A 12,262-nucleotide genomic window follows, 5' to 3' on the forward strand; every position below is an offset into this window, starting at 1 on the left:
CAAAATATCAATCACCTTCCGTGTTTTTGTCAAATTATTTTCAATATATTTTGCCAAAAGATATACCATTATCAGCATGTAGAAAGAATATGAGAGATATTCTTAGCATCTAAATGCGTTATAAAATGCTAGTTAAATTAAAATGATATTTATGTTTTATATTGTTTATTTGACCTTTCATTATCTTTCTACTTGTGCTGGCACTGCTTTAAACTAGGTAAGAAAGGATGATTGGGAGAGTGAAAATAGTAACATACTAACGATTCTTTAAATCTAAATCTGCAGCCTGCCAAGAATGCTGACCAAACTCTTTAGTGTAAAACAGCTTGTGCCACTCAAATGCATAAAGAAAACATAAATAAGAAAAGCAAAGCCAGCTTTTAAAAATCCAAACAAGAATAATTTTCAATGAGGTGCAACATTTTTATGATTTTAGAAACTCTTCACCAGAATTTGTTTGCTTTCTACAGCCAGTATTCATGAGAATTGAATGCAGATTAGTACGTTTTGCTAGTTCTTAGATGTATCTAAATCAAATAAATGACTATTAAATTTTACCTTTTAGTGAAGATTTTTCCTCTTGTCATTAAGTTTTAATTAATTCAGGCTTTGCAGTTTTAAAAGATACTTTTTATTTTTGAATGAAGCTGCTAATTTAGCATTAGTTCTTAAAAACAGTTACAAAGCCCTGACAAATCTAAAGCATATAAAAGCAGAATAAACCATTTGCCGTCAGCCGAAAACTGATTGTGCTACCCAGTGCTGTAATTTCTTATTTCCAAGTGAATGATTACCTGTACTGCTTTTACTAAAATCATATTGACTTTTTACTTAATTTTGGAACTTCTACTAGCATAAAGAATGCACCAATGGAATTATTTTCAAATTGTGGTCTCCTATACCATGAAAGCCAGAACAGCATTTTTTAAAACCCATCTCTATATATAAAAGGCTAAGTGACTTGACCATACGTCTGTCCAACTGTCTAACTGACCAACCAGCTGGTCCTTATGACATGCACTGGCAATTTAAAAATAAATGTTGACTTGCACATGTTCGATACAAACAAAGCTCTCGCTGGCTCCAATCGCATGTGCCGCCAGAATGTATCTGAAGACCAACTATTGGCACAACGTACCTCTGAAGCTGAAGGAAAGCAGCATTGTCGACAAAATATGTCTGAAGACCAACTATTGCAACATAATCAAAGCAGAAGTATTAACAGGATCTGTGAAAGGAAATGTTCTGATTCCAAGAACTGATTTGTCCCTGTCTGATACTGGCCTCCATTTAAATTAATTCAAAGATAGTTTCCCGTGATGCCAGCGTTTGCAATGACTATTAATAAATCACAAGGACAAACCGTAGACAGAGTAGGAATTTTCCTACCTGAACCTGTTTTCGGACATGGTCAGTTATATGTTGCTTTCTCTCGAGTTCGAGGTCTGTGTGTCATTAAAGTTAAAGTTGTAAATACTTCATTACAAGGAAAATTAGTCAAGCACTCTGAAAGTGTTTTTACTCTTAATGTGGTATACAGGGAGATATTAGAATAAGTTTAATCAATTTATCAGTCATTGTTTTTATCTATGTTGTTTTTATATCATGTTTTTCTTGTTTTTATATCATGTCTTTGTTGTTGTTATGTCATGTTTTTATATCATGTTGTTTATTTATTAATCAATTTATCAATCATTTTTATCAATGTTGTTTTTATATAGTTATTTTTTTATTATTAAATCTTTATTGTTCAGATTATTACATTTGTTCCTCTTTTTTCGCCCCATAACTCCCCTCCACCCAGTTCCCACCCCACCCTCCGCCCTCACTCCCCACCCACTGTCCTCATCCATAGGTGCATGATTTTTGTCCAGTCTCTTCCCACATCCCCCACACCCCTACCCCCCGCCCCAAGAATGGTCAGTCCACTCCCTTCCTATGCCCCTGATTCTATTATAATCACCAGTTCATTCTGTTCATCAGATTATTTATTCACTTGATTTTCAGATTCACTTGTTGATAGATGTGTATTTGTTGTTCAAAATTTGTATCTTTACCTTTTTCTTCTTCTTCCTCTTCTTAAAGGATACCTTTCAGCATTTCATATAATCCTGGTTTGGTGGTGATGAACTCCTTTAGCTTTTTCTTATCTGTGAAGCTCTTTATCTGGCCTTCTATTCTGAATGATAGCTTTGCTGGATAAAGTAATCTTGGTTGTAGGTTCTTGGTATTCATCACTTTGAATATTTCTTGCCACTCCCTTCTGGCCTGCAAGGTTTCTGTTGAGAAATCAGCTGACATTCGTATGGGTACTCCCTTGTATGTAACTGACTTTCTTTCTCTTGCTGCTTTTAAGACTCTCTCTTTGTCTTTTGCTCTTGGCATTTTAATTATGATGTGTCTTGGTATAGTCCTCTTTGGATTCCTTTTGTTTGGGGCTCTCCGCACTTCTTGGACTTGTAAGTCTATTTCTTTCACCAGGTGGAGGAAGTTTTCTGTCATTATTTCTTCAAATAGGTTTTCAGTATCTTGCTCTCTCTCTTCTTCTGGCACCCCTATAATTTGGATGTTGGTACGCTTGAAGCTGTCCCAGAGGCTCCTTACGCTATCTTCGTATTTTTGGATTCTTTTTCATTTTGCTTTTCCGGTTGGGTGTTTTTTGCTTCTTCGTATTTCAAATCTTTGACTTGATTCTTGCGATCCTCTAGTCTGCTGTTGGGAGTCTGTATAATATTCTTTATTTCAGTCAGTGTATGCTTAATTTCTAGTTGGTTCTTTATCACGACATCGAGGGTCTCATTAGATTTCTTGTAGATCTCATTAAGTTTATCGGCAGTTTCTAGAAAATTATTGAAAGACCTTAAAAGTGTGGTTTTGAACTCTATATCCAGTAGTTTGCTTTCCTCCATTTCTGTCATTTGTGTCCTTTTTCTTTGTCTCTGCATTTTTTATGCTTCCCTGTGTTGATACAGTGGTTTTCTGTGCTAAGTGTCCTCTAGGGCCCAGTGGTTCAGCCTCCCCAATTACCTGAGGAGGACACTCTTGGTGCACCCCCTTGTGGTCTTTGTGCACAGTCTTGTTGTAGTTAAGCCTTGATTGTTGTAGGTATCACAGGGAGGAATTGGCCTCCAGGACAATTGGCTGTGAGAATCAGCTGTGTCTGCAGTGGGAGAACTTCTGTGCTGGAGACACCCCTCTGGGGCAAGACTTGCTTCAATGGGAATTGGTGCTCACTGAGTCTGCCCCCTGAGTGTGTCCTTTATGTTTCCACAGAGCTGAAAACTGGATGGTCCCACTCTGACCTCTGGGCTTCCTGGCTCCTGGATTTCTAGGGAGGTACTAATCTAGCCTTTGCCAGAGGCTATCCAGCAAAAGCCTCCCTGCAGGGTTTGGGCGGGGCAGGTCCCACGGGATCAACAGGGCGGGGCTAGCAGTTATGGCTGCTCTCAGTCTTGCCCTCAGAGGCTTTGCTTCTCAATGTCCCAGTAATTGCTGCAAGCCCCTTGGAGAGAAAGCTGCCCTCGAGTTCCAACTGATGCCAGACAGTCCCGCCTCTCCCGTATGAGTCTGGGTCCCTAGAGACTCTCCAAGAACTGGAACTCAGAGCCTGAGACTCCCTCCCGATTGAAAACGACAACCGCACCCTCAGCCGCCAGCCTGCTCCACATGCACCTCTGCACCTTAGTATTTCACTTGCACTGCGCCTCCTCTGACTCTCGGTATGCTTTTCTCTTTCCTTCTAGTTGTAGAATTTCCACTCAGCCAGCCTTCCTGTGGTTCTGGGTGATGTCCGTTCCGTCTTTTAGTTGTATTTTTGAAGTGGTTGTGCGAGGCAGCAATCTCCAGTGTTTACCTATGCTGCCATCTTGGTTTCTCCTATATCATGTTATTTTTATATCATGTCTGTTGTTTTATATCATGTTATTGTTTATTCATTAATCACTAATTACTAATTTTTTTCATATCTGACACTTCTATTATAGACAAAAGCTATATTAAAATATTTTGTATTTTAATTTTATAATACTATATTATATATACTATTTTGACATGTAATTTTCTGCAAATTACCGCACAAATCTTTCTCCTAATTAACTTCCATTGAATGTGCACGGATCTGCTCACTGGGCCACTAGTTTTACATAATGTACGTCCAAGAAAATATTATTTTCTTCAAGAAAAAAATTTTAATCTAACCTAGACTTTAAAATCTATGGAATTAGATATAGCAAATAGACATTTAGCTGTCAAATTTCATATAATTATTTTGTATTCGATAATATAACAATATCATGAATTAAAACATTAGAGAGCTTAAAATGGTACCAATTAGTCATCAGATTCATTGGTACATTTTTGTCCAGAGACAGGGACAGATTAGATATAAGAATATTTTTCTTTTTGAAATTAAACTTAATAAAGATTACACAGTGCTTCTTGGTAACATATTTTAATTCATATCTTTAGAAATCTGTTGGGAAACAAACAGGAGAACATGGATATCAATGAAGTGAAAAATGATATTGGCCAGCCAAACTATAGATATCATGTGTGGTGCTGGCGATCTGTTTTGTAGTTCTCTCTTTGATTAGTGTGCATGTTACCAATAGACAACTTAAGCCAGATTTTAGAGTTTTTCTGAATATTGCTAAAGATGAACTAGGGTTAAGTTCAAACTGGAAACTCAAATTTAAATATACCAAAATTAATATCCTACATATATTTTGTGAAAATTATGCAAAAACTACCAGCTAATTACCATAGTAGAACACAGAGCCTCTTCCCTCTTGCTTCTTTGTTACCTCTCTTCTCATTGTTCCTTTTTTCTGTTTTAATCCATTACATGTTAGATTTAATAAAATATGAGAACACAGACTCTTACAGTTTAATAATATATCACAAAGTTAACATGTGGTTAATCAAGGCACTTAAAAACCAGAATATAATCAGCACACCATAGTCCCTCTAGAAATCTCAATAGTGTTCCCTATTTAATGTTACTTCTATCTTGACATTTATGACAATTATTTATTTGCATTTATTTATAGCTTTTAAAACACCTCATTTTATGTAAATGAAATCATATGAGATGTATACTTTTTGGTCTGGCTTCTTTTATTTAAACTTATGTTTGCTTCCTATGCTTAAGATTATGTTTGTGAGATTCACTTGTGTTAGTGAATGTAACTACAGTTTCTTGATTTTATATGATGCACTGTATTCCATTCTATAAATAAAACACAAGTTATTTATGCACCCTACTATTCAAATTTTTCATTAATTAACAGATGCAGTTATGAATAGTTTAGGATACATGTCTTATACACAGATCAATTTATGTTTTAACCTTTATAGTCAGAGCTTACTTTAAATATCATCTATATCTAATAGCCTAAGTGATGGTCTGACCATTCAACCAGTAGCTATGACACACACTGACCACCAGAGGGCAGATGCTCAATGCAGAGGCATGGAAATATGGAACATACTGATGAATCTCAGAAGGAAGTGGGGAGGGCCAGAAGAGATTACCCAAAGATCTTATATACATACTAGGGGTCTGGTGCATGGATTCATGCACCAGTGGGGTCCCTAGGCCAGGTCTGTGGGGATCAGGCCAAAACTGGCAGTCTGACTTTCCCTGAAGGGTCCCAGATTGTGAGAGGGCACAGGCCAGGCTGAGGGACCCTACCGGTGCACAATGCATGCACCAGGCCCCTAGTATTTAATAAATCGTTGCCTATTTCAAGACCATAGAGATATTCTTCTATATTATCTTCTCAAATTTAATTATTTTTCATCTTATATATTGATCTATAATACATCTGTAATTTAATTTTGTGATGATGTAAGGCAGAAATTGTTTCCTTTACTTCCTTAAGGTTATCCAATTGATTTAGCACCATTTACTGAAAAAGACAATTTCCCCCCAGTGCTTTATAGAATCAGGTCATTGGCCTATCTCTGAATTCTCTTTTAAGTCCCACTAGTCTATTTTTTTAAAAAAAATTTTTGTTCAAAAAATTTGATGACTGGATTTTATCAAAACTTTTGATATCAGTAAAGCAAATCTTTCCTTATTATCTTTTATTTCCCAAATATCTATTCTTGGCCTTCACATTTTCATATAAGCTTAAAATCATGAGTCAAGTTCTACATAAAACAAAAAAGTATGGAATATCTATTGTGATTACATTTAATATACACAGTAAATTTGAAGATATTTATATATGTATATTGTCAAATAATGTTAAAGTATTAAGGTTATGCTGGCCTCATCAAACTTTTAAAGTCTATGTAAGACTGATATTACTCATTCATTATTTAGTATAGCTGTCTTAGTCCAGAATTTCCTTTGAGAACATTCAAAATTAATAGATTAGATTTAATAGTTATAAAATAATAGATTTTGAATTTTCTTGGTTAAATTTTGCAGAGAACAATTTTTTCCTGGGATTTTTTATATACCATACTTTGACAGTTATTGGCATAAAGTTATTCCTAATATTTTCTTAATTTTTAAATGTGTGCAAGAAATAGGTAGTGATTATATCTTTTAAAATTTATATTTTTATTTGTTTAGTTTTTTCTCAGTTTTATTATTATCTTTAAAAAATAAAATATTTAATTAATGCCATACATATCTTTAAATTTTTTAATTTAAATTTTGGGTTTAGTTTGCTTTATTTTCTATCAGGGGCATATGTGACATGTATTTTCAGTATTTTTTGTAATATATTACTTTAAAGTTATGAATTTTCTTCTAAGTTTGGCTGCATTTGCAGTTTTGATAGAGACATTAACATATTTTATACATTAATTTTACAAAATACAAATTGCCAAAATTGATTTAAGGATTACAAATGAATTATTTTAATAATGTATTATAATGATGACATAAAGACAACCATAAAGGTAAGCAAAAGCAAAAGCAAATAAAAAACATTCACTATAATTGTTTGAAGAACTATCTTAGAGATATGCAGAATCGTTGCCAGAAAACTCAGTGAGGACAAAAGACAGAATGCATGTACTTTATGGGGCATACAGACCTTACTATAGGAGAATCCTTATGAAGACATATGGAGTTTTTAAATATCCAGATTACATTTGCATTAACATTTTGCTTTTACAGTGTGTCCCGGACTGGCAACTTTACATGCTTGAAATTGGAAGTAGTTCAGTTATCAAGCAATTTGACAGTTTTTATGAGAAACTTTCCTGGAAGCCCACACATAAAAAGAAGCATATTGATTTCCTAGGCTTAATAGGCAGTAGAAGAAGTGACAGCGATTTATTTATGAATCTCCTAGAGTGATGCACCATAGCTCTAGACAGGATTGGAAGGCTGTCAACCAAAGCAGACAGATTATCACCAGGTACTTAGCAAATGATCATGAAGACTAGAGGCAAACATTTCCTGAAGGTCAGGGACAGTGGTGCAAGCCTGACTGAGAAGAATTGGCTATGGCCTATGAATACGTTAGCTTGAATTTGTGTGAACATGGAAAACACAGACACTGTTGAAATTGTTAAAAGTTCCTTTCTCCTTAAGAATAATACTTAAATTAAAATTAGCTTTGAAATTTAACATCATAATTATGTGGAGGGGGGAAGCTAGTTTTTTATGATGCATTATTTTAGAAAAGAAAAATATCTTAAAGAAGACAAGCATGTATTATTTTTTCCTGAAGAATATTCATTCCCTCATTTCGTATTGCATATTTTAATCAAATTTCTTTCCGTCATGTAGTATTAATGATTGAGTCACTAAGACAGAAAGAAGTCTTTAGTATTTCTTGTTGAGTTGAAATAATTGAGTATTCTGAGAATATAGTAATAGAAATAAGAACTATTTGTATTTGAAAGGGCAGAATGCAAATTCCTATCAATTATGCCCTTGATATTTGACTTTATTCTAAAATTCAAGTGTCACATTGTTAAGATTGTCATAAACACTGCATTCTATCACACCAAATAAAGAGAAAACATCTAATTATGTAGAAATTAGTAGTAAATGCTAATTTGAAAGAAATATTCTGTTTAGATAACTGAATCTTTTGAAATGGATTTACATACTTTATCCAATATTTGTTCTCTAAAATATGGAATCATTAAATCACCATCAAATTAAGTTACATTTTCCAAATTCTACTGAGGTAAGTTTGGATTTAAAAAAACTCAGTTCTGTGGCTAACAAGAAACACAGATAGGAATTATCTGCTACAAATACTGCCTCCTTAATGATGTTTAACTGACAGCAGGAGAGAAGAGGAAAGAACTCAAAGTATGTACCGCTTCACGTCATAAGTAAATTAGACCAGTGCTCTTCAGATATTTTTCTTGTTGCGGAAGGTGTTTTCCTTTCTTAAACTGCAGAGCTCTAAATTCAGTGGAATCTTTGGTCACGATCCAATATAAAACAGAGAAAAAGCAGAGATACTGTGGCTAAAGCAGGTCAGGCTTTATGCAGCTTGGGTCTGCTTCATGCAGCTAAGGCCACAACTCTCTTCAGAGTCCGATAGAGAATGTCACAAAAAGCTCATTCTGACTCAAAAGAACTTTTCCATTAACTTTTTTTTTTAAAATATATTTTATTGATTTTTTACAGAGAGGAAGGGAGAGAGATAGAGAGTTAGAAACATCGATGAGAGAGAAACATCGATCAGCCGCCTCCTGCACATCTCCCACCGGGGATGTGCCCGCAACCCAGGTACATGCCCTTGACCGGAATCAAACCTGGGACCTTTCAGTCCGCAGGCTGACGCTCTATCCACTGAGCCAAACTGGTTTCAGATCCATTAACTTTTATTGCTAATCCAAATAATGACAATTCCTTTGGTTGTAACTTGACACTTGTTAAACCACAAAATGTCCTTGAAGGGGTAATTAATTCAGTCTGTTATCAATTATTAACACCATAGAACAAATTACTTTTCATATCCTATCTTAAGGCAAGAATATATATGTAATAAAACATTATAAAGAAATAATAGAAGTTTAGGATATTAAACTTTAGCTACTTCAGATTCCTGTAAGATGCAATTTTAATTGAATTTTATTATAATAACTAGAGGCCTGATGCATGAAATTCATGCAAGGGGCTCGATTGGCCCTCACAGCCCCGGCCAGCCCTCACAGGCCCGGCTTCGTCTGGACATTCTGCTGTTCAGTCTAATTAGCATATTAGCTCTTTATTGTATAGGATAACAGATATGGACCATTGGATTTAGAAGACCCACAGAATTAGGGAGGTAGAGTCAGGAATTAAGACATTCTTTCTAAGAGAGAAGTGAGTTATGATTGCAAATCAATGGTAGCATGGAAGTCTTGGCACTTGGAGAGTGAGCAATCATGAAGCTGTTGGGATACAATTCTCCATATGTTTTTTGTGATTCTACACATTTCATAAAGAGCAATGGACAGCATTTGTTCTTGACTATTTTTTTCATCAAGGATTTCTGTATAGCAAATCATCCCTGAAAGAGATTAGTTTTCTTGCCAAGTTGTTAATGTCTTCTTGTGGGGGGAAAAAAGATAAGGCAGGTTTGCCAGAAGCCCTTTCATAAAACTGGTAGTTTTCTAACCCACCCAAACCACATTGTATTGCCTGCTATGCCATAAGTTATAAAGTTCTTTGTCTCTGGCTTGGGAGTCTTGTGTCTTCTGCCAGCATCTATAAAACTGTGGCAGGCTAAATTGCTAGCTTGGAAGTAGGGTAAAATCTCAAACCTTTTATTCTCTTTACAGTATTCTATCATATACAAAGGTCAGGAACTGAAAATATCACACCCAATAATTACTGCGATGGGGCCTGTGCTGGCCAAGAATTGGCAAAAATTCTACTAAAGCTGAGTTGAATAGAAAAATAAAATTAGCTCTCACAGGATCACTGGGGAAAGTTGAGAGACGAAAAAAGAAAAGAAAGTGTTCATCAAAGGTGCTTATGTCTTGAAAATGATTATTACCCTTGAGACTATCAGGTCTATTATTATATGCTCTTTATTTCTATCTCTATAGGTTATCACAAAGAAACCTGAAGACCCATACCATTCCTCCTTGCCTTTGCTGTAAATCTCATATATTCTTGCCTCCCCCTGGCCCTTCCTATACACAATACCTATCTTTCTTCCTTATATTTTTTTCTCAGAACACTCATGACAATCTGACATATTATTCATGTTATGTATTATCACTTTCTTTGACTCCTTGCACTAGAAAGTAAGCTCTAGAATGGTATTTTGCCTGTTCTATTCATTTATTAATCTTTACTTCTAGTATAGAGTCTATCATTGCACAAGTAATAAACTTTAGTCAAGATGAATTAATTAGTAGATCAATGAATGAATAGAAGTTTGTGGTTAAACACTTCCGTTTGTGTCAAGTGCCTTCCTTTTAACACCCACTTCTTAATGAATATCTTTACTTTGAAATCATGAATGGTTGCCGGAAGCCGGTCCATCCTTGCTGCTTGACACAGTCGCTGCAGGATAGAAACATCTGCACAGCATATGTTTCAAGGGACCTGGCGTATATAGCATACTGTTCTTAATATGTTTGCTCCCCTTAGCGCTGTGTGTTTTAACCAAGGTCACCTCTCCTAGAAAGGTTGTTTCCCCAGGTAGGGATTTTTCCCTGAAGTTAGGGAGGGGATGAAACTCCTTAACTAAGTGCCAGGTGGGTAGTTAATCACTTTAACTACAAACAATCATGCTTAAGCTACATAATCTTTACTCCCTGGAATAGAGATAAGAAACGCCCTAACCTTTGTAATAGAAATTGACAGGATTAAAATCAACTGGTATAAATACAGATGTAACAAGACAATAAACAGCAGAACCTCTCTGGAGATCCAGACCAGAACTTGGCTGGAGATCCTGGCTGGAGATCCTGGCTAGGCTGCTGATCAACTGAACACTGTCTCCATGTCCTTCCTTCTTCGCGGACTCCGTCTACGCCTTTGGGAACCCCTGGACCTGCTGGGGTTGGACCCCGGGATCTGGCGCCCGAACAGGGACCCTTAGGTAAGTCCCCCCGTACTTGGGACGGATACGACTGCACCGTAGGGTGCTGCAGACCCCCCCCCCCCCCATAGAGGATAAGTAGGGTAAGCGGGTAGTTAGTACAGAACTTAGATTGACAGGATGGGTCATACTGAGTCTAAAGAAAAAAGACTCTGTATTAATCTTTCAACACATATGCTTGCTAGCAGAGGAGTTAAGGTTACTCCCAGTCAGACAGAAAGTTTTATAGAAGACGTATGTCAATGGCTTCCTGAGGATGGAACTGTTAATTTAGAAACTTGGACTAAAGTAGGAAAGCAATTAAAGAACTATTACAGCTCCCATGGATCTGAGAAGGTCCTGCCAAATGTCTTTTCCCTCTGGAATTCAATCTGTGACACCTTGGCACCAGAGGCAAAAACGGTTGAACTTTCTCAAAATTTAAATAGTCCCTCGGCTCCACCCAGAGAGGATACATCATTATTGTCTTCAGCTTAATCTAAAAGCAATTTATTTTTTCAAATATTTCTCAATAGTGACAGGCAGTTTCCTTCATTTTTTTCATTCCACTTGGCCACCACCTTCCTCATTTTCCAAAACCTATAAAGGACATGCACTATGAGGGGAAAACATAGATGAAGCATGTTTCTCTTGGGAGATGTAAATTTAACATCAGTGATTAGGTCATCTTTGCTGAATGATATCAACATAGAAAACAAAGAAAAAGATTGACACCTGTCTGAAATACAAGACATTTATAAGGGTTAATAGTATTAGTCAATGTTTTACCTTCAGAATAGAAGTTTAAGTGGATGCTTCATTAAAGATTTAGGTTTTTTCTACAGAAAACTGAGTTACAATCCATGCTCCTCTTCATTTTTTTATATTAAAATTATCTAAAATAGTTATTACATAGTTTTTATAAGCCTTCCCTCATTGGTTATGGACTGCCCTGTGACTAACAATGTTCCTCAGCCCTCCAACTAAATAGGACTTGTTTTTATCAGAAAATGTGATAAATAAGTGTTGTCAATGCAACTGGATATTTTAAGTTGCAATATTTGATTTTGGACTGCATTCTGTGTCTCAGATTAAATAGTACTGTTTGTGGAATTCTGTACATTCAAACCTTAAATTAATGCACAGTTTTTACTAACCTATGGAACCCAGATTCAATCAGAACCAAGCTAAATTTTTATTTTTTCCCTGAAAATAAAACTTTATCATCATCTCCAACTGGTAATTGTTTATAATTTCCC

The sequence above is a fragment of the Myotis myotis genome, unplaced genomic scaffold (genome assembly GCF_014108235.1).
Source record: "Myotis myotis isolate mMyoMyo1 unplaced genomic scaffold, mMyoMyo1.p scaffold_m19_p_11, whole genome shotgun sequence".
Lineage (NCBI taxonomy): Eukaryota > Metazoa > Chordata > Mammalia > Chiroptera > Vespertilionidae > Myotis > Myotis myotis.